The sequence below is a fragment of the Rhinolophus sinicus genome, linkage group LG10, assembly GCF_036562045.2.
Source record: "Rhinolophus sinicus isolate RSC01 linkage group LG10, ASM3656204v1, whole genome shotgun sequence".
Lineage (NCBI taxonomy): Eukaryota > Metazoa > Chordata > Mammalia > Chiroptera > Rhinolophidae > Rhinolophus > Rhinolophus sinicus.
In genome coordinates, this window is record NC_133759.1 from 10,493,247 (window position 1) to 10,515,120 (window position 21,874).

The following is a 21,874-nucleotide window of genomic DNA, read 5'->3' on the forward strand; positions in this document are numbered from 1 at the left end:
GACAATAGATCTAATTCAGGTCCTGCTGTCAGAGGTGTAGTCCCACAGCCAGTTTAAGTCACTGTTCTTTGAAGAAACTGGTCAGCCTCTGTTGATCATAAGCTAATTCACTTTTAAGTGTTGCCATACCAGATGGCAAACAAGGAACCTGTCTGAAATTGAAGTGGAACCCAAATGTGCATGCATTCTGGAGAGAGAACATTTTCTGTCTTCTCCTGTGGCCTCTTCTCTAGACGTGGGCAGAGAAAAGTACAAAGTAGAGTGAGAAGAAACAGTTGAGCCTTTGAGAGCTCTAACAGAAGTTGCCTCCTGCCAGATCTGGATTGTTTTGTTCCCAAGTAAAGGCTTTTTTTTTTTTTTTTAATGACTCTACCATAGTAAAGATTTTGTTTGAGATCATAGCACACATCATTTTCGTTGTTCAAACAAGGGAGGGAATAAAGACAATTGTTTGCCATTTGTATGGTTTCTTTCATTTGATCAAAAAAGAATGCTCAAACTCTGAGCAGTCATAAGGTTTAGACAGCCCAAGCTGTAGAGATGAGTAGTCAATTCAGAAGCGTCTAGAATGGGAACAATGACAGCTTCATGGGCTTGGGACAGTAAGTGGGGCAAAGCTCAAAAGCAGCTAGTCTGGTGCCTGGCATATTCACTCTGTCCTCAGCCATTACCAGCAGCCGTGACTGGGACAGTGGGGAAGCAGCAGGAGTCTCGGCAGTTTTCTCTACTTGCCTCCTTTCCTACACTCTCTCAACACTAAGTGCAGCAGCAGTGGACACCGGTCCGAAAGCCTTGTGTTACCTAGCATCCCGTAGGCTCCCCCAGACTCCCTTTGAAAACCAGGTGAACTTGGTTAGAGGCTGGTTACGTGGTTACAAGTTAGTGGTACGGGAGGACAGAGTGGGTTTGATTTTCATTTGTGTTCATTTATGTGACCTGTTTATTTTTCCATCTCTAGCGTCAGGAATCCTACTTAAACCTTCAAATGTCAGTTGTGACAGTCCAGAAACCCCTATTTGGACTTAGTAGTTAAAAATACATATATACGAGTATATACATACATCTTCCTCCTGGTACTCGTCCTGTCTGGGCCTGTCCTCTCAACAGATACAGGGTGCTCAAATCAGACAGCTTAACTGTAGGAGAGAAAACAAAAAACAACAAGAAAGTTCTTGTGAGTTATTGACGTCTTAACACAGTAGCAGTCTCAGGAAGAAACGGCTGGTTAGCACACAGCTAATCCCCTTGAAACTAATCTTCCCAAGAAACAATAACCAGAATGCATTTGTTTCTGAGCCTTAAAATACAGACGGAGGCATCTTTAAATGGTCCTCCATTAGACTTGAAACCATCTGCTTGTTTGCAGCCAGAGTATAAATTTTCCACTATTCTGAGCTCCGTGACGATGGCATCGCTCCAGAGAGAAGCAACACAAATGCGAGCCCTGTGAAGTGTCCGCCAGCCTGCTCTGCGAGGCACTTCAAGTTCATTTCCACTGATTTGATTAAGGAACAAAGAACCAAAGAAAAATAGCATCTTTTCAAAATTGAGCTCCTCTCCTCTAATATCCTCCTGGGCTTCTCACTTAATGTGCCTTCGTGGAGTACACATTTGCATTCGGACACTCAGAGTAATCAGTCAGCAGGAAGACAGTTGTCAACATCAGAATGATCTGCTTTGAAAAGATATAAATAAAATGCAGAGGCAAGTTTCTCTTAAAGGAAAATTACTGGACAAAAGTCTGGCACCACAGTGGGCTATGCCTCCCTTTGATTCTCAGTGGAGTAAATTCTGGGTTATCATTTTAGTCATAAGGTATTTATGCCTGTCCAATTTTCCATAACCAACTCCCTACAGCATCACTACAGTTAAGTGTAATAGCGAATCACAACATTCATTGCCTAAGGCTATGGACAGAATGGTTGAGGTCCAATCATTGGTCTTCAGTGCACACACAGAAAGGTGTACGTGTGCCCCCAAGTTACTGATGAGATGGAACTTGTGTCGTAGGTAAGCCCGTGAGGAAGGTGTTGGCTTCTGTTTGCCGTGTTACCAGAACTGCAGTCGTTTATTCAAGAGTTACCCACGAAAACTTACTCTTCTGACCACTTGGAATCATAATCCCTACCTGGAAACACTCACAGAAAACATCTTTTCACAAATACAGCACTGCCGTACTCTCAGTATATTTTCTAATGCAGCTAAGCGCAGTGGGCCAGCATGGATATCCTGGGTGTTCAGTTAGAAGAGGCTGAGTTGGACGGCATGGGCTTGGTAACATTACCTTCTTGCTAGTTAGATAAATTGCACAATGTGCATTGAAACGGCACATTGTGTTTTCTTATGGTTTTCAAGAGCACATCAAAATAGTTACTATGCTGCAGGCTTAGTATGTTTATTTTTAAGGAAATATAAATACAGAAGGAGTCACACTATTTTAGTCATAAAAGGTTCCATTACAATCTAGGTAATGGAATTTGAGTAGTATTGCCCTGCAAAATCAGATAGGAGGCCAGCAAGAAGTTTTAATATTTCATATTGTAAAATAAATTTTTTAAACGACAATAATAGGACATATTTAAAATTACTTAGAGGAAAAATCTTTTTGCAACAACTTAGTAAAATACATTTAAAAAACAAAACTTGTGCAAATTCTTTTTCCCTTTGTCTTACCTTTCTCTCGCTTATTTTAAATATGGTAGATTTTGTGAGGCAGGGAAAAAGTTAGATAATCTCGCAAAATGTAATATATTTTGTTGTTGATTTTCCAAAGCAGTTAACACACTAGAAACAATCCCATCTTCTCATTTAACACAAATGAAGGACTCAAATTACTCTCTTCCTCCTTCAATTTTCTTCTTAAAGGATGAGTCTTCAGGAATAAAAATGCTGAAAAATGAATTATATTCAAGTGTGACATAAAAGGTTGCAAAAAGTCAACTCCCCTTAAATCACTTGAAAGACTCTTAGCTTTGACAGTGCTTTCTTTAATCCAGTATTTTGTTACACGTTAACCCCAAGTGTGAAATATAAATGAGATGGGTTAGTTGGTTTTTATCTTACTCACACTTTAGTAATGTAATATGCATATGCTTTTGAAATTTTTTTTTGGGGGGGCAGTGGTTATAATTGTTCTTTTACTGTGTATTAAAATTAACTGGTAAAATTCATTCCAGTTCCCTGCAGTATTGACTTACAAGTAACATGAACTACATTTTATATCTGGAGAAACAAGATTCTGAAAGATACAGATGCTTGGCTACAGAGGAAGTTAAGAATACTACTTCCTTTCTTCCCTGATGGCCATGGCTCCACAGTCTCCTCCATTTCCATTCCTCCTCTATGGATGCTGGATATTTGACTGGACAGTGGTCATGGGGATGTGTGTATTTAAACCACCCTCACCAGATACTGCTGAATAAGTTACAGTGAAGGTAACTTGAAAGCAAGATTGGTGTTGGGCAGAGATTGTAACTCGTCTGAAAATATCCAGAGCTACAAAGCATTTGAACTGTGATCCTCTATCTAGAATCTTCAGCCAGAAGGAAAGAGTAAAATGCTGGCAGGAGGGTGATTTAGTCCTTAGGGTTGGGTGCAGCCTCTTTAGTGAGGTCAGAGAATACTGAGGCTCAGGGGTGTCAGACTGCAGATTTGACAGACATTTTATGTACGTTTTGTGTGTCTTAAACAGCGCAGTAAACAAAACATGGGATGTTGTACTGTCTGGAGGAGCAGATTCAGAAGTGATATATTTGGTGAGATTGTACGTGCTGGTTATAATTTTTCAGTTGCCAAGCTCTTAAATTACACCTTTGAATTTCTCAAAGGAGCAAGCATGAAGTTGAAAATCAAACCTATTTTTAAAATCACTGTTATATACTGCTGGTTTCCCTTATGGTTCTATTTTCATTTGGTTCTTTAACAAGTACAGAAAATATCATTAAGGTTTATAATAATGTAACTTCAACCTCTAAGATATACTTAACTATGTTAGTAAACCAGTTTTTATTAGGTTGGTGCAAAAGTAATTGTGGTTTAAGAGGTTAAAAATAATTGCAAAACCGCAATTACTTTTGCACCCACCTAACAGAAGAACTAAAATTCTTCTTTAACATCGTCTGAGAACTCTCTGTGAGCAAGGAAAGCTCATTATGGTAACAGGCTGTGTTGTTGGGGTTCCTTTGCTACAGTTAGGAATTCGCGTCCCTAACTTGTGATTTTAAATGGTATCTGGACTTCGCCCGTATTTTTATAGTGAATATTTCTTTATTTTTTTTAAAAGTATTTATTTTTTTAATAATTTAAAAAATTTTTTCAATTACAGTTGACATATGATATCATACTACCTCCTCCACCATCTTGACTGGAAATCCTCAAAACTCTTTTTAGTCAGAAATATATTAACAGGCTCTCACCGTCTCACTGGCACTGCCCTCCACTGGTCTCCCAACCTCTGTCTCTCCTCTCTCCTACCCACTTTCCCTTTGGCTGCACAGCTTGCTCTCCCAAATGTAACTATGCCTCCATGTTAGGCACCTGCTCGAAATCTCAGCATCTCCTCGTTCTTCACGGGAAACCCTGACCGCTCACCACGCTGTGTTCCCAGCCTAACCCCAGCCACGTGGAACTGCACCCTGTCCCTGGGACACCCCCATCCTTTTGCATTTGCACATTCTGTTGACTCTTCCAGTTCCCCTTTCCACTTGTCTTCTGGAAGCACCTCCTTTAGGACTCATGGGTCACCACCACGGGAGGCTGGGCTTCGTGGCACGTGCCATGCTCCATCGTGCTGGCTGGTTTACGTATCTGCATCCTGGAAGGGGCCTTGACCGGAAGGTGGCTTCTCTGTGTTCTCTTGGTGCCCAGCTTATGGTGGGTGTGCATTGAAGAGCGATGTTACACCCTTGCCGGTGATCCCATGTTTGCTTGTATGTTCCCAAAAAAGGTGGGACTATATACTGCGGCTTGAGGCTGTACCATTGTCCTGGTGGGAGATCCTTAGGGACAGGCCCTGTCCCAGGGAGTCACAGAAGGGTGGGCTAGGGAAAGAAATGTTTTTGTTGGGGTTTAGAACACTTGCAGTCAGTTTGGCAATACCTTTAGGTCAAGGGACCTTAACCAACATTCTAAGAGTTTATGAATCTGAGGCCAGGATTCCAGTCTGAACTCTGGCACGGAGCAGCCATGCAGTTTGGGCAAGTCTCATGCCCTTTGCTTCAGTGTCCTCATCACTAAACTCAGGACTTGGACCAGGCAGTCCCTGCGGTTCCTGCATTGCCACAGGGCAGCTCTTCTCATGGAGACTGAGTGTGCACACTGCAGGGTGGGGTGACCCATTGAGCTATTCCCCTAGGTGGTCACATGACAGTCACATGATCAGCTGGCACCTGTGTGAAAACGCCTCTGTCCTCATAGAGGGGGGTTAGAACTTGAATTTGGGATGTTGCAAATGGAATTCAGTGTTCCCTTCACCTTTTTTTGCTCTGGAGTTGCGAAATTTGAACTTTTTAAAAGAATACAACATAGCTTTGTGGGTAACTAGGGATATAAGGTGGCAATTTGCTTTTGGGAAAGGCGTCCAGCACGCCTCTCTGTAGGTGCATTCTGAATACTTTGGCTGTCGTGAATTGAGTGTCACATGTCAGCCCCTCAGTGTCATTAATAACTGGTATTCTATCAGCCGTGATACATGTGCCTCTAAAAATGTCATGGTCCATTTTTTACCAAATATCCTGATGATCTGTAAATGAGTTGAATATAGTGAGTGGAAGCATTTGCCCGTCATGTACTTTTGGTGTTTACATCATGCTTCCAGGCACGGAAGGCTCTGACTCAGTGTGGACCCAGAGCAGCCGGCCTCAGGACACAGCCGACGCAGCTTCCTAGGGAGCAGGTGCCCTGCGTTCGCCTGTACCCAGGCTAGAGGCCACTTTAAGAGGTGCCAGAAGATAGCACTGAGTGGTTGTCATGGCAGATGGCATCCTTCCTGCTCCCCCTGAGAGCTGTGTTTCTATAACCATGAATGTGTTCATGTTTTTATCACAATAATGGTCTGTGGTTAGCCTGCTGTCATGCCGAGGGGGCCCTGCTTCAGTGCAATGATTTATCTTTTCCTCCTTTTCTGCAATGCACTTGCAAAAATGGTTAACATAATTATTTCACCTTAAGTACTCTGCCACTTGAAATAAATTAGAGAGAAATTGTTCTTCTCTTCAGGCCCAAAGAAATAGCTCCTTTGGCAAAGGAGCTGATGAAAATATAGCAATATCAGGTAAATTTATCAATAACTGGGCAACAGTAACTATACGTTTTAGGTTGAAATTCTAGTTCTGTGAAAAAACAACTACAGATTAAAAATGTTAAGGAATGGTTTGCAGATGCCCATAAATTAACAGAAAGCCTTGAATTTTCATAAAGTCATCACAGTGGGTTCACAGAAGGTCAGTGGCACTTCCTGGGTGGAGGTGGCCATTCTCACAGCGTATCGGCCCCCTTTGTGTCAACTGCTTCAGGCGTCCACAGGTCCTGCCTCTAAGTAAGATACAGCGCCCGTTTACCCCAGGAGTCCTCCAGGTGGCATTGCTTGGAACTATAGGGTTTAGAGTTCACCAAAGAGTAGAGTTTCTTACCAGTGACAGTCACCAAAATCCTGCAAAACCAGGAGCAGTTTGCCAGGAGAGCCTGGTGAAACACAGGAATTGGAAGTTGCTTAAGATTGGAAGGATGTTAGGTCGATTTGCAATGAAAATTACGGCATAGGTTTGAAACAGTGTTTTAAACCAAAGAAAGTTTGGAGCTAAGTTCTGTTTGATTGCTTCATGTATTCAGTGCATCAAGAATGCAGTAGTATCGATAGTTTCTACCTTAGGCACTGGATTAGTTTTCTATTGCTCTGTCACACATGAGCACAAACTTAGTAGTTTTGCGGCTGCTGAGCTGAGGGCAAGGTCTGATGGGGGGGTGTTCGAGACTCTGTGTGCCCAAACCATGCTGTGCCCACAGCGCCTGCTTTCACCCTGGGCAGAGGGACCTCCCTCTCAGAGCTGTACCTCCTCCTCAGGGCGGTGCTGCCACCTTCTCGGAGCCACCGTGCAGATTAAGGAGAAACAGTAGTGCCCACGCTAGCACTTACTGACCACAGAGTAAACGTCATTTAAACCTGCATCCGAAACTGCGATGGCCTTTTGGATGCATCTAAGAATGCAAGGGGAAGGCTAGGAAATAGAGGAAGCTGTGTGTACCTATTTATCACACCTGCTGTACTAATCCTGACATTTTTACATTTATGGAAAGGACTCTATTCTGTAATTAGAACAAAAAAGCCATCATGTAGAATCATCCCAATTTCAATTCATTAATTTTCCAACCTGAATATAGTCTGTAACAGTCCATTTTGTCAGAAACAAATTGAACCATGAAACTGCTGCCCTGTGAAATGATTGAACAAATTAAAAATATGTGTAAACAGTTAGATCAAAATTAACGAGAGTCTAAGAGCAGAAGCCCATTAACAAAAGAAGAGTCTTGAACTGTATTTGTGGCTCATTTTTGTGTATGTCTCCCCTCTCCCCTGCTTTTTTAAAAGTTAATGCACTTTTACAAGGAGTGATTTAATGACAGAACTTTAGCCTAGATGGGAACCTGAAATTTTTTGTTTGTTTTTTGCAACAGAACTCTGTTGTCCTTTAGATCATGAATAATTATATGCTGGAAAGCACACGTTAGATAATGCTGGTTCCTGGTACTTGACTCTAGTAGTTCCTTCATAAATCCTGTGGCCAGCCTGTCATACTCAAAAAAAAAAAAAAATACTATGGAAACCAAAAAAAACACACCAGTCTGTGGGACCAAAATATGGATGCTTTTAAGACAAAACAAAATCTTTCAATATAGTTTTTTAAAACATAGTACTACTGAGTACTGACTAAACATTAGAAATACATACACACGTGTACTCTTGTTCTAGAAAACAGATAGAGGTGGACTCCAGACCATCGTGAAAGATGATTAAGGAAAGGAAAAGTTCTTGACGAAGTTGTCCTACTGGGCTCATGGTTGGCAGCGTCCCTGCTCTCCCTGGAGCCACGCACGCGCTCCTCACACAGAGCCACAGAGCCGGGGAGGTCGTTCAGAGATGGAAGGCTGTTCAGATGGAGAATGAGACCACAGGCCCGAGACTCTCCCCAGCTCCCGCCAGCCATCCTGCTATCTGCAGTGTCACTGGTTGGCCGGGCGGCGAGTCCCGTTCTGCCTTCTGTCTCTGGGGACGACTTAGTGGACATTCTGTGGGAAAGTGAATTCACACGTCCCTAACACACGTGACCATCTAATAGGACTTCCTAGCTCAAACATATCCCATTTACTTCTGCCTCCTCCAAAAAACCGTATATAAGCAAAAGGGAAAATATACGAAATGCATAAGTCCATTAAAAATGTTGGAAAACAGGAAAGCATTATCTCCCGCTAACTAAAAGACAGGTTAAGAAATTTCTGTAAAATGGAAAGAGTACTAGAGCAGAGAAGCTGCAACCCCTTCACACACAGCCGGGAGGTGAGAGTGGCCCCAAGCGGGAGGGCGTTCCCTAGAGGAGTGGCCAGTGCCCCATCAGCCCATCAAAGGGGCTCCACTTCCCCAAAGGGAGAAAGTTGGGGAGGGAGCTGATGAACGGAGCTTTGGAACTGGGGGGTATCTCCAGCTTGCTCTGGACTTCCATGACCCCGAGGGTAGGGCACAGGAAAGTTCATGGTGGAAGGCCAGGCCTGGAAGATGCTAACCCCGCACAGCTGGGGCTCTGGGTCGGCTCCTCCTGGGCTGCAGGTGGCCTCCCTGCTGCCTGCACCACACGCTAGAGACAAACAGGCTCTCTGCTCACACACAGCCTACACAGGGCTGCTCTTCCCCACTCAGAGGGAGGGCAAGATGGAGACCAACGGGACAGAAGAGAAGAAAGCCCCGGAAGCTGCCCATTCTTGTCACCCAGGCCTTTCCCAGATGTGAATAGGCCTCTAAGGATCACCTAGTCCGTCTTTCAAAACTGTGGAGAAGCCACCTGGGAGCAGCAGATATTTGAATAAATAATAATACATGAGAGGGAGAAACAGACACACCAGGATGTACCCCTGATTTTTGACAAAGACAGTGCAGTAGAGAAAGGATGGTCTTTTCAACCGATGATACTGGGATAATTAATTGCACATCCATAAACAAAACAAAAAATGTGGACCCACACTTCACACCAAAGTGGCTCCTTAGACCTAAACATAAAACAGAAAACTAAATCGGGGGTTGGGGGCAGGGAATGGCATAAAATCTTTGTGACCTGCATTAGGTAAAATTTCTTAGATGCAGCTCTTACAGCGCAATCTATAGAAGAACAAATCGATAAAAGCCACTTCATCCGAGTTAAAAACATGTTTTTTTGAACTCTGTCATTTGTATAATGAGAAAACTAAAAGAAAAGCAGGAGAATCTGATAGAAAACTGTCCACGGGGGCCTCTGAACCACAGATGATGATTCTCCCTGGGTTGGAAGCTTGCTGCCTCAGGGCGTTCTCCTGCTCAACCCACACCCCTCCTGGGCACCCCTTTCTCCTCCAGGTAAGAGCAGAAGGGGAGCAAAACCATAGTATCCTGAGATCAAAACTCTGGTTTTAGGAAAAGCCACATAGTGTACTTCCCTTGAATGCCAGAAAATAGGGAAATTGAGGGAGCTGGGAAGAACAGTGGTTCAAAACCAAGCAGCCCTGCGTTTCTATCCTAAGGCCTAAGTTTAGTAGCTGTGGGCATGTGACCTAACCTTTCTGCGGGTCAGTCACTGCACCTATAAAGTGGGAAACATCGTGAGAATGAAAGATAAGGGACGCCCAGTGTCCCCAGGCATCAGTACGGTGGCCGCCAGAGCCCGTGCCACTTCATCAGGTGTGCCCAGGGATTAGTACGCCTCTTGGTTTTCTTTGCTGGCAAGGGAAACGACTATCAAATGTGAAAATGCATGCAAGTGTAAGGTTTCTGTTGGGTAATTGTTTTCTATAAATTCTAGCTGATTTTTTTGCTAGAAGAGAAGGTCCAGGCTCTAACATTTTAGAGGGGATTAAACATTCCTGTGCAGGATGGAAAAATTCAAGAAGGCAGCCAGGAAAACAAATATCTTGAAAAGGCTTAGAGTCAAGAGGTGAGGGTGGAAGAATTTGACACAAGGGAAAAAGAAAAATGCAGAGCTACTGGTGGTGTATTTATTACAGGAAGGTTTTCCCATAGAGGGTCAATCTGGACTTCGAATGGGGAAGCTGGACAAAAAGAAAAACTCCGAGATACATTGGAGGAAGCCTGCTACTGACCACAGGGGCTTGATGCCTGGGGGTGGGACCCAAGGACATAGCAAAAGCCTGCACTACCAAGCAGGAAAGATGTTGTCGCTTTGGCACGTGTTCCTAAGATGTGAAAGCAAATCTGCCAACACTTATCAGCCCCACCACTCCCCCCAAACTCCCCCTGATTCTTGTGAAAATGAAGTGTGATAGAAAAAAACAGTTATAATCCCTGTGAGTGTTCGCACCTTTCCCATCCCCAGGTGTGTTCTTTCTCTACCGGCACAGTCCCTAGGCTTGTGTATAGAGCAGAATAATTAGGGGTTGGTGTGGGGTGGAGATGACAGGTTTGATCGCCTTAGAAGGGAAAGGGCAGATGAGAGAGGAAGAGATCTGGAAGTGGAGAGGAGCAGAGACCAGCGCCTGTGAGTGCGGGGGAGCTTGGGGTAGGAGACAGGCATCAGAGGTCAGCTGCCTGGCAGGGGCCAAGTGAGAGGCCACAGGGAGCTCAGCTCACAGGAGGTAACTCAGGTTGCTTCTGCACTGACATTGGCACACTGCGCGAGAGGAAGGCCTGGTGGGGTTTCACCTCGGAGGGCAAGACTGTAACCAACAAGAAAGGGAAATAAATAGCTGCACAGAATGTCAAAGAACATGCTTTGGGTTTCTCAGTGAGGCTTAAAATATCAGACCATAACAACCAAGAGAATGTACCTCAGAATACACGAGAAGAATGAACTCATCAGAAAATTGGCCAATGTAATGAAGAGAAGTTTAAATTATAATTTATGGGAGAAAAACATATGCCCAGACAAAGCCTTCAGAGTACGTAGAATTATAAACAGCAAATACGACATATTTAGTGGAGACGGTGCCTAGCTACTTCCAGAACATAACAGTGATGAGATTTAGGAACTTTCATAGCCTGGCATAATCTGGGTTGTTCCCATATAAAGAATAAGGGTTATTAAGGTGTACTTGAAGTATAGTAGAAATAAACCCCTAAATGGGCCTGCCCCTGGGTTGGGGGAACAGCCCAGTGATGAGGAAATAGGTAGGCTTTTTCTATTTTCCCATTAGCCGCCCTCAGCCTGCTGGCTTTCGTCGTGGTCACAAGGTGGATGCCCCAGCTCCAGGCATCATATCTGTATACACATGTCCAAAGGCAAGCAGGGGTGGGGGGTAGCTCCTTTTCAGAGTCTCTGTTTATTAGCGAGGAAAACCTTGCCCAAAAGTCCCCTAGCAGATTTACTCTCAAGCCCCGCTGACCAGGATTTCGTTACTGGCTCGTGCCTAACAGTTGGAGAGCATTTTTGACTTGGGGAGTGAAAGAGGGGCTGTTACAGTCAAGAGGAAGTAGAGACTGATTGGGGAGGGAAGGCATTAAGTAGCAATAAAGGGAATATGTCTTGTTCTGATAGATGCAATGTGCAGTGAGCTCTGAGTGTCAGGAAGATGCATACGCGATGGGAGATGCATGAAATGACCAAAAGGAAAGAGGGACAGGCAGTGGGACGTGCTGGATGAAGACATAAGATCACGACAGGCTTCAGTGTTGAAGGTCAGAAAACACAGGTTAAAATTTAAGCAGGATAAACATAAGGGTTCACATTTCTTTTTCTTTTTTTTTTTTTTAAAGAAAATCAATCACAAAAAGTAGAGGGGAAAAAAAAATCTGACCCAACGAAGTACACGTGAAAAAAGCAGGCCTGTCTCTGGCTGCAAGTTCAAATGAGCTGGAAGCAAGGCTGCCAAGAAGCTTATGTAACCAGAGGCTGCAGGAAGAGAGTCGCGTCCAGAACAAAGGGGCACGACCCCAAGTCCTCCGGGGCCCAGCTCTGGCCTCCACTCCTGCCCAATCTCTTTCTCTGGATTTTTCCGCCACCTTCGTTCTTTGGCATCACACCCTCACTGCTCAGAAAGCCCCTCTCTGGCTGCTCAGCAACACCTTCCCTCGATTAACACGGTCGAGTGCTTGCTTCCTCAGCCCTTCCTTACCTTGGCCCTGGCCCCAAGTGGAACTGCTCACGGCTGCCTCGTTTCCCCACTGAGCTACTGCCTAGTGCTTGCCAGCCCCTCAGCCCTGCGCCCCTCACTGGGGACCCAGGCCCTACGTGGAGGGGCTTGGAGGATCCCACGAGTCCACAGAGTTCCTGGCTCCAATAGCAGGGTTCACGCCTGTTCATGGGTCTAATGAATTAATAAGTGAACGTTCCAGCTGTATTCTGGGCACTGAGAGTCATGGCTCTCAAACTGTAAAGTGCCCCTCGGAGCTCATTCAAATGCAGATTCTGATCAAGCAAATCTGGGGTGGAGCCCCAGATTCTGCCTTAGGACAGGCTCCCAGGTGAGGCTGCCATTTCCTGAGAGCTCCCTGCACTGCAGCCCCTCACAGAGGGGCCCAAGCAGACGGGCAGTGGGGAAGGAGGCAGAGATGGGGCCACAGAGGAGGCTTCAGGGTCCAGTCCAGGTGTGTCAGCATGGTGGCCAGAGGCCCAGGATCTCCACGCTCTTCCAGGGCTGCAAGTTCTTCATAGCAGGTAGCAGAGTTAGCCTGAGGGGAAATGCCAAAGGTGGGGTCCATAGGACTGTACTTCCCTGAGGACGAACAGCCAGAGCTCCAGCCTCTGAGCTGTCAATTTTGGTCTTGGGTATTTGCACCTGCTGAGGGCTTTGCATGGAAATAACTGTCTTCTCACGGTGTTGAGGCCTTTCGGCTCTGACTCACCCCGCTGTTTTGTTTTGTTCCATCCCATCTAGTACATGCTTTCCTCTTGTGGTCAGCCCTCACTTCCTCCAGCCCAGGATATTTGGGCTGCTGCGCCGAGCGTGCCTGGGAGGGACTGGCTTTTCTAGCACACTGAGGAAGTCTTGATACCAATGCCAGTTCCTTCCTGAAAATAAGAATGGTTTCTTCCCTTCCAGTGGTTCTCATGCCCTCGTAATTAAGCCTACATAACAGCATTTGTCTATGTGCTTTGCTGTGGACTTCCCTGGAATGCTTGGTTCAGAGGGACAAAATATACATATACCCACGACCTGGTGTATGATTGTTTATTTGGTGCAAACTTGTGTTTGCTTCCCCTTCCTAGAGCCATGTAAATCAATCGAGTCAGCTACGGGCTTTGCTAGTTGACACAGAATCAATTCACTAGAACCTGGCCATGTGCTCCTAAAATATTTATTCCATCTCCTCTTAACAAAATGACTTGTGGGTCATTCAAGGTAACAGGCAAAATTCATCTATATTTTATGACTTTTACCAGGGAATTCCCTGTTAGCAAACAACTTATCTCTTCTGCTGTCTGCTACTCGTGGCTTCACGCGAGAAAACAGTAGTCATAGTAGAGGAAGAACTAAATATTTGAAAGCATGTTTAATTCAACACTTATTAGATGGATCTGCTCGTGTTTCTAGATAGTAAGGGAAGGAGGTAGAGTTCGGACACACACTAGAAATCGTGACTGTTGGAAACTTTGTCTCCAGCCGTGTGGCTTACGCAGGATTGCGCTGGCCGGCTGCTGAACCAAAGGTCGGATGACAGAGAGCACTGATCCCATGGGCTAGACACCATCTTTCTAGAACTTTCCAGTTTCTGAAAAGTGTGTGATGGGAACAGAGAAGGAAGCCACTGCTGCTCTCAAAGCATAAAATACAGCTACACTGTTAGACTTCGAAGTAGTGAGTAGAACCAGGGGGAGTGGGAGTGAAGAGGGTATTGGGACAAGCTTCTTCTCTGCGGTGATTTTAGGAGCCTTGTGAACTGCACTTGACCACGGCTCCTCCTGGTTTGCACACTCTGCTGAATGTGGTGCAAGGGTAGCACTATAACATTGTGCTCCTCGCTTTTGGTCTCTTCCTGAATTCACAGTTGTTTTTCAGTAACACACCGGCGTTAGGTGATAGTGGCCTCCCCTAAAGAACCAAAAAAATCTAAGTTCACCCGTGCATTTGGGGCCTAAGAACAATCAAAACTTCTTTATTTCCATTAGGTGGACAAAGTGTGAACCTGTGATATTATATTAGGTTGGTGCAAAAGTAATTGTGGGTTTTGCAATTATTTTTAACCTGTTAAACTGCAATTACTTTTGCACCAACCTAATACATAGAATAATAAATTAGCTGTTATTATATTTCTGTTGTTTTGGAAAGAACCCACAAGAGCCTTTGGAAAATGTTCAGAAACGGATAAGCGCATGCATTTGACCAAGCCATCTGTCAGAGCCTCACCCTGATACCACTTAGGTCCCTCTGACCTTGGCATCCTGGGCGCTCACTCCAAGGTCGAGAGGGTCACGTGTATAACACACTAGGCGGTTAACCCAGGATCGATTCCATAATTAATTTCAGCAAAACTCTGTATTCGTTGCAGTTCAGAAAACCCTGTCTCAGCTCATCTAACACCGACACATGCACCACAGGCCGAGTCTCCCCTGAGCACACACACGCTCAGGAGAAACCCGATGTGGTTGGGTGGACTGTACGTGGGGTGCAGCCATGAATGCGCTAATTTCTGCACCGAGGCTCTGTGTTCTGATCACACCCGAGTCTTCGATTTCTTTGCTCTCAAAGACCCACAGTATACACGTTGGCAAAAAAGTCATTTCTTTCTCACAGACAAAACTGTGCTCTGCCCTCCTGCAAGCATTTCTGGGTGTGCACACACATCATTACACCCTATTCCTCTAAGAAAGGTTAACATCCAGTTTTGGATTGCAAGAAAAAAGGGGGAAGTTGGGGACCCACAGATGTGTCCCCAGGGTGTGGGCAAACCACATTCTCAGTTCTTCACAGGCAGCCTCTCTGCGGGGTTGTGAGCCCCACACTGGGCCGACGCAGGTGGCGGGGAATCCTGCTAAAGCAGGCTGTGCTCAGGAGAGCTCTGGTGGCTGCCACCACACTAGGGGAGGAAAGGGTTGTCCTGCTGTCAGACGACTGTCTCAGCAGGGACGCTGCTCCGGGGCAGAGGCAGCACTGGCCACTTAGAAGGTGAACCATGCCCCGTCTCTGTTGGAGATCGTGAAGTGGCAGCCACTGTGGAGCCATGTCGTGGTGTTAGGTGATACCTTATCAGCCCCCGAAGCTGGCCTCCCTCCGTGCAGATCTTTCTTTATGCTATGTGGGGAAAGATGGGGCCAGATCTCATGTCTGCTCCTCACCCAGATCAGCTTTGGCGCCCGCTGTGAGACACCATCTAGAAACTCAGCCTCCACCTTCTCCTGACAGCGTTGCTCCTTCCTCTTCTCACTCTGGCCCTCCCACCCCAGCCCCCCACGCCCCACAGCACCTCAAGAGGAGGCTGCAGGTATGGGGTTAACTAGCGGCAGTTATAGCTGAAGACACCTGTGGGATCCCTCCACCTGGAGGAAGGGTCGTGGAAAGATAGTGCTGTAGGTGCCCTAGGTGGGTTTCGGTCACCTGTTGTCACCAACTGGGACAGCGCTGTGTCAGTTCAGTTCTAGATTTTAGAAAATACTGACTGGCTGCCTATGTGTGCCAAGAACCCGTGACATAGCAGTGAGGAGTGTTCGGTGACATTCCCGTCAACCTGTATTCAGCTGTCACTGTTGGTTACAGGGTTCTGCCACTCACCCAGGAGGGGATGTAGGTGATGGGAAATCAAAGTGAAGTGAAAGATGCAGGGGGGAGGCTGTGATCAATTCTACTTACTGAGGCTTATCCGTGGGAATAAGTGGGAATTAGATGTTCTGAGGGAAAGGGACATCAAGTGGATGAAGGCCGGAGTCCCTCCCTAGCTCTTGGGTGTTTTTCTTGGAGAAAAAGATGGAGCAGAGTCAAGTTAACTGATCCTGGCTCCAGCTTTATCCAAACCCTTCATAAGGGCGCTGAGGCCAGCAATTCCGGTCACAGCCATGGGTGCCCAGGGCAGTTCTTACCCATCAGGGCACAGGGCCTGCCCTGGGGTGAAGGGAACGTGTTCCTCTCTGAGGCAGTGGAGGTGATGTACGGTTAAAAACCCCAGTCAGGATTATAATTATTGGTTTGGTTTTAGTCATAATATTGATTCTGAAATATTAGATGACATGATGGCGGGTATAGATGTTGGTGTTTGTCAAAGGGATACACACTTTAGGTGGGGAAACAGCACTGCCCTGGGGAGATCTAAAGAGGGGGGAAAACGCTTGTGCTTTCTCTGTGGCCCGAAATCGTGCGTGCATTTTACAAGGATCTTTTTTCTCTTTGGTGATGGACAAGGTGTTTCTGAAGGTTGGAACCCCCTCTGTAGTGCGCAGGGGCCCTTTCCGTGCCTGCAATACTCACAGCTTGATGGGTGGACACACAGAAAGGGGTGCAGGCACACAGAAAGGGGTGCAGGCACTTACCCAGAGATGCCATCACCCTGTAGCAGCCAGCCACCCCCACTCTCCTGCTTTCTCTTTCCTGGTGGCATCTGTCAGTGTTGTTTTAAATTAAAGGTTATTCCCCCTGAAAAGTGTTTATTTTAAATTTAAAAACAAAACTGTTTGGTTGAAAACATGGTGCAGGCAGTGGACTGCCTCTTGCCTTTCATCTCGTAGACTATTTCCCTCAGCCTTTCTCATCTAAACTCTCTGGGTTTCCTTTCCATGCTGCGTGGAAACAGTATCCCCTTATGCTCTATGACTCAGGACTCCGGTGCAGGCTCCCCGAAGGAGCCCGTGGGGGTTTGCTATAGAGCAGCCATCGGTGTTGGTGCCCATTACCCCTCTATGTCCACTGACCTGTCCACCCCCACCGGCCACCACCCCCAGCCTGAGCCCTGAGCCCTGGGATGTTCCTAGCTATCAACTTAGGACCCACAGATTAAAGGGGAGGGTTGAGCAGATCGGCATCTCAGCCTTGGCTCATCACACACTTTTCTGGGTCTCATTGCCCAAGGGACCCTGCTGACCTCCGTGCTTCCAGGGGGCTCCCTGACCTGGGCAGACTTGTGCTGTGAGAGAAGAACGCTGCCTCCCTCCTTGCTCTCGTGCTCCCAGACAGGAAAGGCGTTCCATACACCCTGAATGCCGGCCCACCCTTCCTCCTAGGCCATGGCCCACATCCGGGTCGAGAGGGGGCTAATTCCCAAGTCAGGGACGCTCGGAAAGGCCTGTCCAGGAACTGCTGGTGGTTATCTGGATGGTCTGCACAACTGGACGAATGTCCGAGGACATGACTGGATGTGCCCGTGTCATGGCCGACACCACCCACAGTCAGACTGGCGACCTCGCTCTCCTCTGACGAGTGGCCCAGCAGCATGTTGCAGCAGAACCTGGGTGGAGGGTTTCCTCCTGCCTCTACGCTGCAAAGTAATGTCACGCCTACAGACCTACTCACTTCAGTGAAAGGTGCCTTAAAAGAGTAACTCACTTTTTTAAAGGCCCTTAGTCATTTGTCCCGATTTGCAGCAGACTGATTACCATACTGTCTTTACGTGATGATTTGCCAACATATGAAATGCTTTTTGCCCTTTCTTACACAGAATTGATGTCACCTCCATCCATCTTTTCTGTCCTGCCATCTGGGGACATGTCTTCCTCACCCTCGCTTCTGTGGTGTGATGAACGTGACTGATGGCTGTTCCAGAGGTGTTGATCATAGTTTTTATGTATATTTATATTATTTCCTTATAATTAGTCATGGCTTGCTTTCATCTTAGGGACACTGATTGTTTTTATTTACAATTTCAATTCTATCTGAATTCTGTCCCGACCCTCCATGGCTGGGGCCACACCAGTCTGAGCCCTTGAGAGGACAGAGTTATAGCACCTTCCACCCAGGCCTGACCTCAGGTCACTGCTCTGTTGTCCCCCTTTGTGGATGTCCCCAAGGCACTATTCTTATTCTGCGCACTCCTGAAAGATATTTCCAAAATACATCCATGTAATTCAGCTGCCTTTTAAGCAACATCTGTTACCAGTTTTCTCTCATCTAATGAAAGAGACATCGCTTATTGGAACCTTTCTTGTTCCTGAATAATTTATTAACATTTGCATATCCCCTTTATGTGTTTTATAAATTGCACTTCGTTGCCAGATTTAAGCTTCTTCCTTTTTACATTTTCCTTCATCGGAGATGCTCCTTTAGTGGGTCACCCCTCTCTTTACCATGTGTTAGCTGCTCACACTGTTGTGATTTTGCCAACTAACTTTCCCTCTACATTTTCCACATTGTCTTGTTCTTGTGCCCTTTAGAAGCCTTTCTTTAAGAGGGAAAAAAGGATTTCTAGTTTTTAAAATTAACTCTTGAACTTCCTTTCTGGAGTTTTAAAATCTGGCTTATATTTGTGCTTACAGGTCAGGATAGGAGTTAACGTGGTGTGTTCTAGAGCCAGACTCCCTTGATTTAGAGATTTAGCAGAGAAAAAAATCTGAGCCATGTGGAACAGGACAAAATTTAAGTCTCATCAAGAATCCAGAAAATACCAGCAAACCCTCACGGGATGGACGTATGATCCAGCTGAATCTGAATCTCACAGCACAGGTGACCCTAGCGAATAGCAGGGTGATGTTGTAATAGTACAAACCAGAACAGCATCTGGACACACCATCAGGCAAGGGCCAGGCAGCCTCAAGGTTTGCAACTCAGGCTCTGGAGCCTGACAGCCTGGACTCAAATCTAAGAGCTGTGTGACCTTGGGCAGGTTTCTCAACCTCTCTGTGCCTCAGCCCACCTTTAAAATGATAATAATGGTATGTCTCTCACAGAGTGGTTATGAGTACCAAAGGAGTTAATATCTGTATCGTGTAGAACAGTGATTGGTATGTAATATGATCTGACTATTGGTGAATGCTAATTTAAGTTACAGGAAGGTAATAAAATATAACAGACATTAAAAGTTGTGTCAACAAAGCAGGAGAAAAAAAGAAGTTTTGATGCACAAGCACAATTAGAAATGCAGGAAGTGGGGAGGGTGGGAGGAAAGTGGCCCAGATTCCCACACAGTGGCACAGAGCCACCTGTGTGAAGCCCAGGCCTGGTGCTGTGGACACACCCAAGTCCCACAGCCAGTGGGACCCCATCTAGATGGAGTGTGTCCACCCCTGCTGCAGCCCCGGGTGTCCGGGGAAGCGCCTGTTACATTAATTGCTTAGTGATTTCATGTGCATTTTGGACAGATAGGATTGCATTTAGGGTGCCCGTGACCTCTAGAAAATGTCAGTACCCACTGATGGAGTGTGAAAGGACAGAGGTGATGCGCTGCTCTGACGAGGGCTGTTTGCATCTAAGAACATTGCCCAGACCCGGGGAGGTGGGTCATTCTCATCAGTTTTGCTTTGTCATTTTCCTGTTAGCATTCAACACCAGTTAGCCACCTGTAGAACCCCACGGCCCGTCACATTGGCAGATACATAATCATTGTAACAGCCCAGATTTAAGAAATGGCGGTAGCTAATCAAGCATGCTTGGCTTCCTGTTCCAGAAGCCTCAGAAGTGGCACATACCTGCGGATGGTTGGAAGGCAAGTGTCTGGCTTCTGCAGGCACTTCACTCTCTATAGAAAGTAATTGGCATTCTCAGAATATCTGTGAGGTTTTCACGTCTACTTGTGGAAACGCTTGGAAACCCAAATATGCAGAGAACACAGGGTCAAAAGATTGCTTAAGAAGTCAACATTAAAACAAATTTTCTTGAAGATTGGACTGAGGTTTACCTGCCCTTGGTCAGCGCCTGCAGTAGTGATGTGGCCGCCAGCATCTCACCGGCAGGTGAGCGGGGGCCCGAGCTGGGTTCTGATCTTCCTGGAGGAGTCTTACTGTCCAGCTGAGACCAAGCTGATAAGTGGGCAACCATCCTGGTGGCCCCGAGTTTCCTCCTTCCTGCTCCGCCCAGCGAGCCGTGACTGAGGGACTTGGAGGGGCTAAGATTCCTGTCCTCAGGTCTGCATTGTTACCAGGCAGGTGTCCTGTCCTGCACGACAGCTGTGGCAAGTGGCACACGGTTAAGAAAGACAGTAGCCAAGAGTAAAGTGCAAGTGGGGCCAAGGGACTCAAGCTTCAGTCGGGCCAATGCATAGCTTTTATTAGTAAACAAATGCAGAAGTAAAGCTTGTTATCTCCAAGGTCTGTGAGTTACATGCCTGCTGGCTGTCTTCCCGAAAGTCCCCATTGTGTTCCAGCTCCTACTTTGCCTTCACACACACACAACCCCAATGGATGGCGTCATTGTTCTGAAGCTATCCATTAAGGGGGAGTGACCGATATCTTTCCATCGGGTCTCAGTTTGCCGAGACACTTCCTTGTACTGTCCTGGGAAAGGCGCGGGGGAACAGACAGTTTAGCAGCTATAAGGCCACAGGCAGGTAACTGTCAGGAACTTGGATGTAAAGCCCACACGCTGCAGTGTGTTTTCTGGGATCCCCGGCATGTGACCGACAAATCTGTGGTCCCGAGAGTGACCCTGACTTCAAGGTGATGAGTGTGTCTCCTTTGCATACCCATGAGAAAGGAGGCCTGATCTGCTCATTTTATCAGGCCAAGGTCATCGGCTGAATTAGAACGTCTGGCTGCTACTACAGACCGGAAGCTGTGGTGGGCACCGCTCCACAAGTATTTACGGAGCACCCCCTCGTAGTGCGTTGTAGGCCCCGGGGGCAGTCATGCCCGCTCTCTGGAGAGTACATACTGGGTGGGATAGACATTTAAAACAGAAAAAACATGCACATGAACAATGAGAAAAACTGTGAGTGGCGTGCGGGAATTAAAATAGAGGCATGTGAGGGCAACAGGTGGATCCCCTGGGTTGAGTGACCAGGGATCTAGGGGTGGGGGGAGCAGGCTGAGGACCAACGCTCGGGCAGGACGGAGTCGCTGGTGGCTTGGGCGCAGACCCAGGGCTGGAGCGGGGACAGTGGGGGAGGGCACAGTGAGTTTTAGTCCAGAGCCTGTGGAAACCTGTGGCAGTGTGTTCTCGTCCCGTGTTTTAAAACATGGCTTGAGCTGATTTGGGACGAGCGTGGGTCTAGGAGGTGGGTCCAGTGTAGCAGGGGCGACAGCCCTAAGGTGGGCGGTGCGTGGCGGGTGGAGTCGAAGGCCTGCTGAAGATGGGAGGGCACAGAAGCACCCACAGGGAAGTTCTGATCTGAGTAGCTTGGAGGTGCTGTCCCTGAGATGGGGCGACTGCGAGAAAAGCTGGCTGACGGGGGAGGGGGGGTTCAGAGCACCGGCATGTTTGGTTGTCAGCAAGTCTCACATTGTTACATTTCGTCAAATACTAAAATGAACCAACCCCTCCAGAGGGAGAGGTGGTGGACAAAACTCATCCCAGGATGGCCGAGGGCACTGCAGCATCTGCGCCTTACTGCCCTGCCCACCCCCTGCCGTGGGGCTTGTCACAGCCTGATGGCATCTCCAGGCCCAGGTCAGGTCAACATATTAGAGTGTGTTCAGAACACTGCTGTTTGAGGTCAACTTTCCTCTAGATTTAACAAATAAAAGTAGTCTCTGTGAGAATGTAGAACTTCAGAAGGCCCATTCTTTATGTTCCTCTTTCACCTGAATTCCAGACCCTTGTGTACTTCAGCCCTGGCTCTCACTACGTGACTTCCCACAGGTCGCTTAGCCTTGTCGATGACACAGATAAA

At 46.7% G+C, this 21,874-nt stretch overlaps 1 protein-coding gene and 1 long non-coding RNA gene across 3 annotated transcripts in view; one reads left to right on the top strand and one right to left on the bottom strand.

Annotated features, from left to right (window-relative positions):
• Positions 1–21,874, top strand: part of ANO10 (anoctamin 10) — a 148,763-nt gene that overhangs the window by 121,693 nt on the left and 5,196 nt on the right. The gene's annotated exons all lie outside the window — the stretch shown is intronic.
• Positions 91–20,084, bottom strand: LOC109443565 (uncharacterized). Of its 2 annotated transcripts, XR_002136716.2 has the most exons (5): positions 19,946–20,084; positions 19,737–19,849; positions 2,674–2,889; positions 1,062–1,136; positions 91–229 (listed from the first exon to the last, which is right to left on the bottom strand). It is a non-coding gene; the product is annotated as an uncharacterized LOC109443565 (long non-coding RNA). The 2 variants fall into 2 exon arrangements; XR_012489601.1 differs by lacking the exons at positions 91–229; positions 1,062–1,136; positions 2,674–2,889 and adding an exon at positions 14,088–14,223.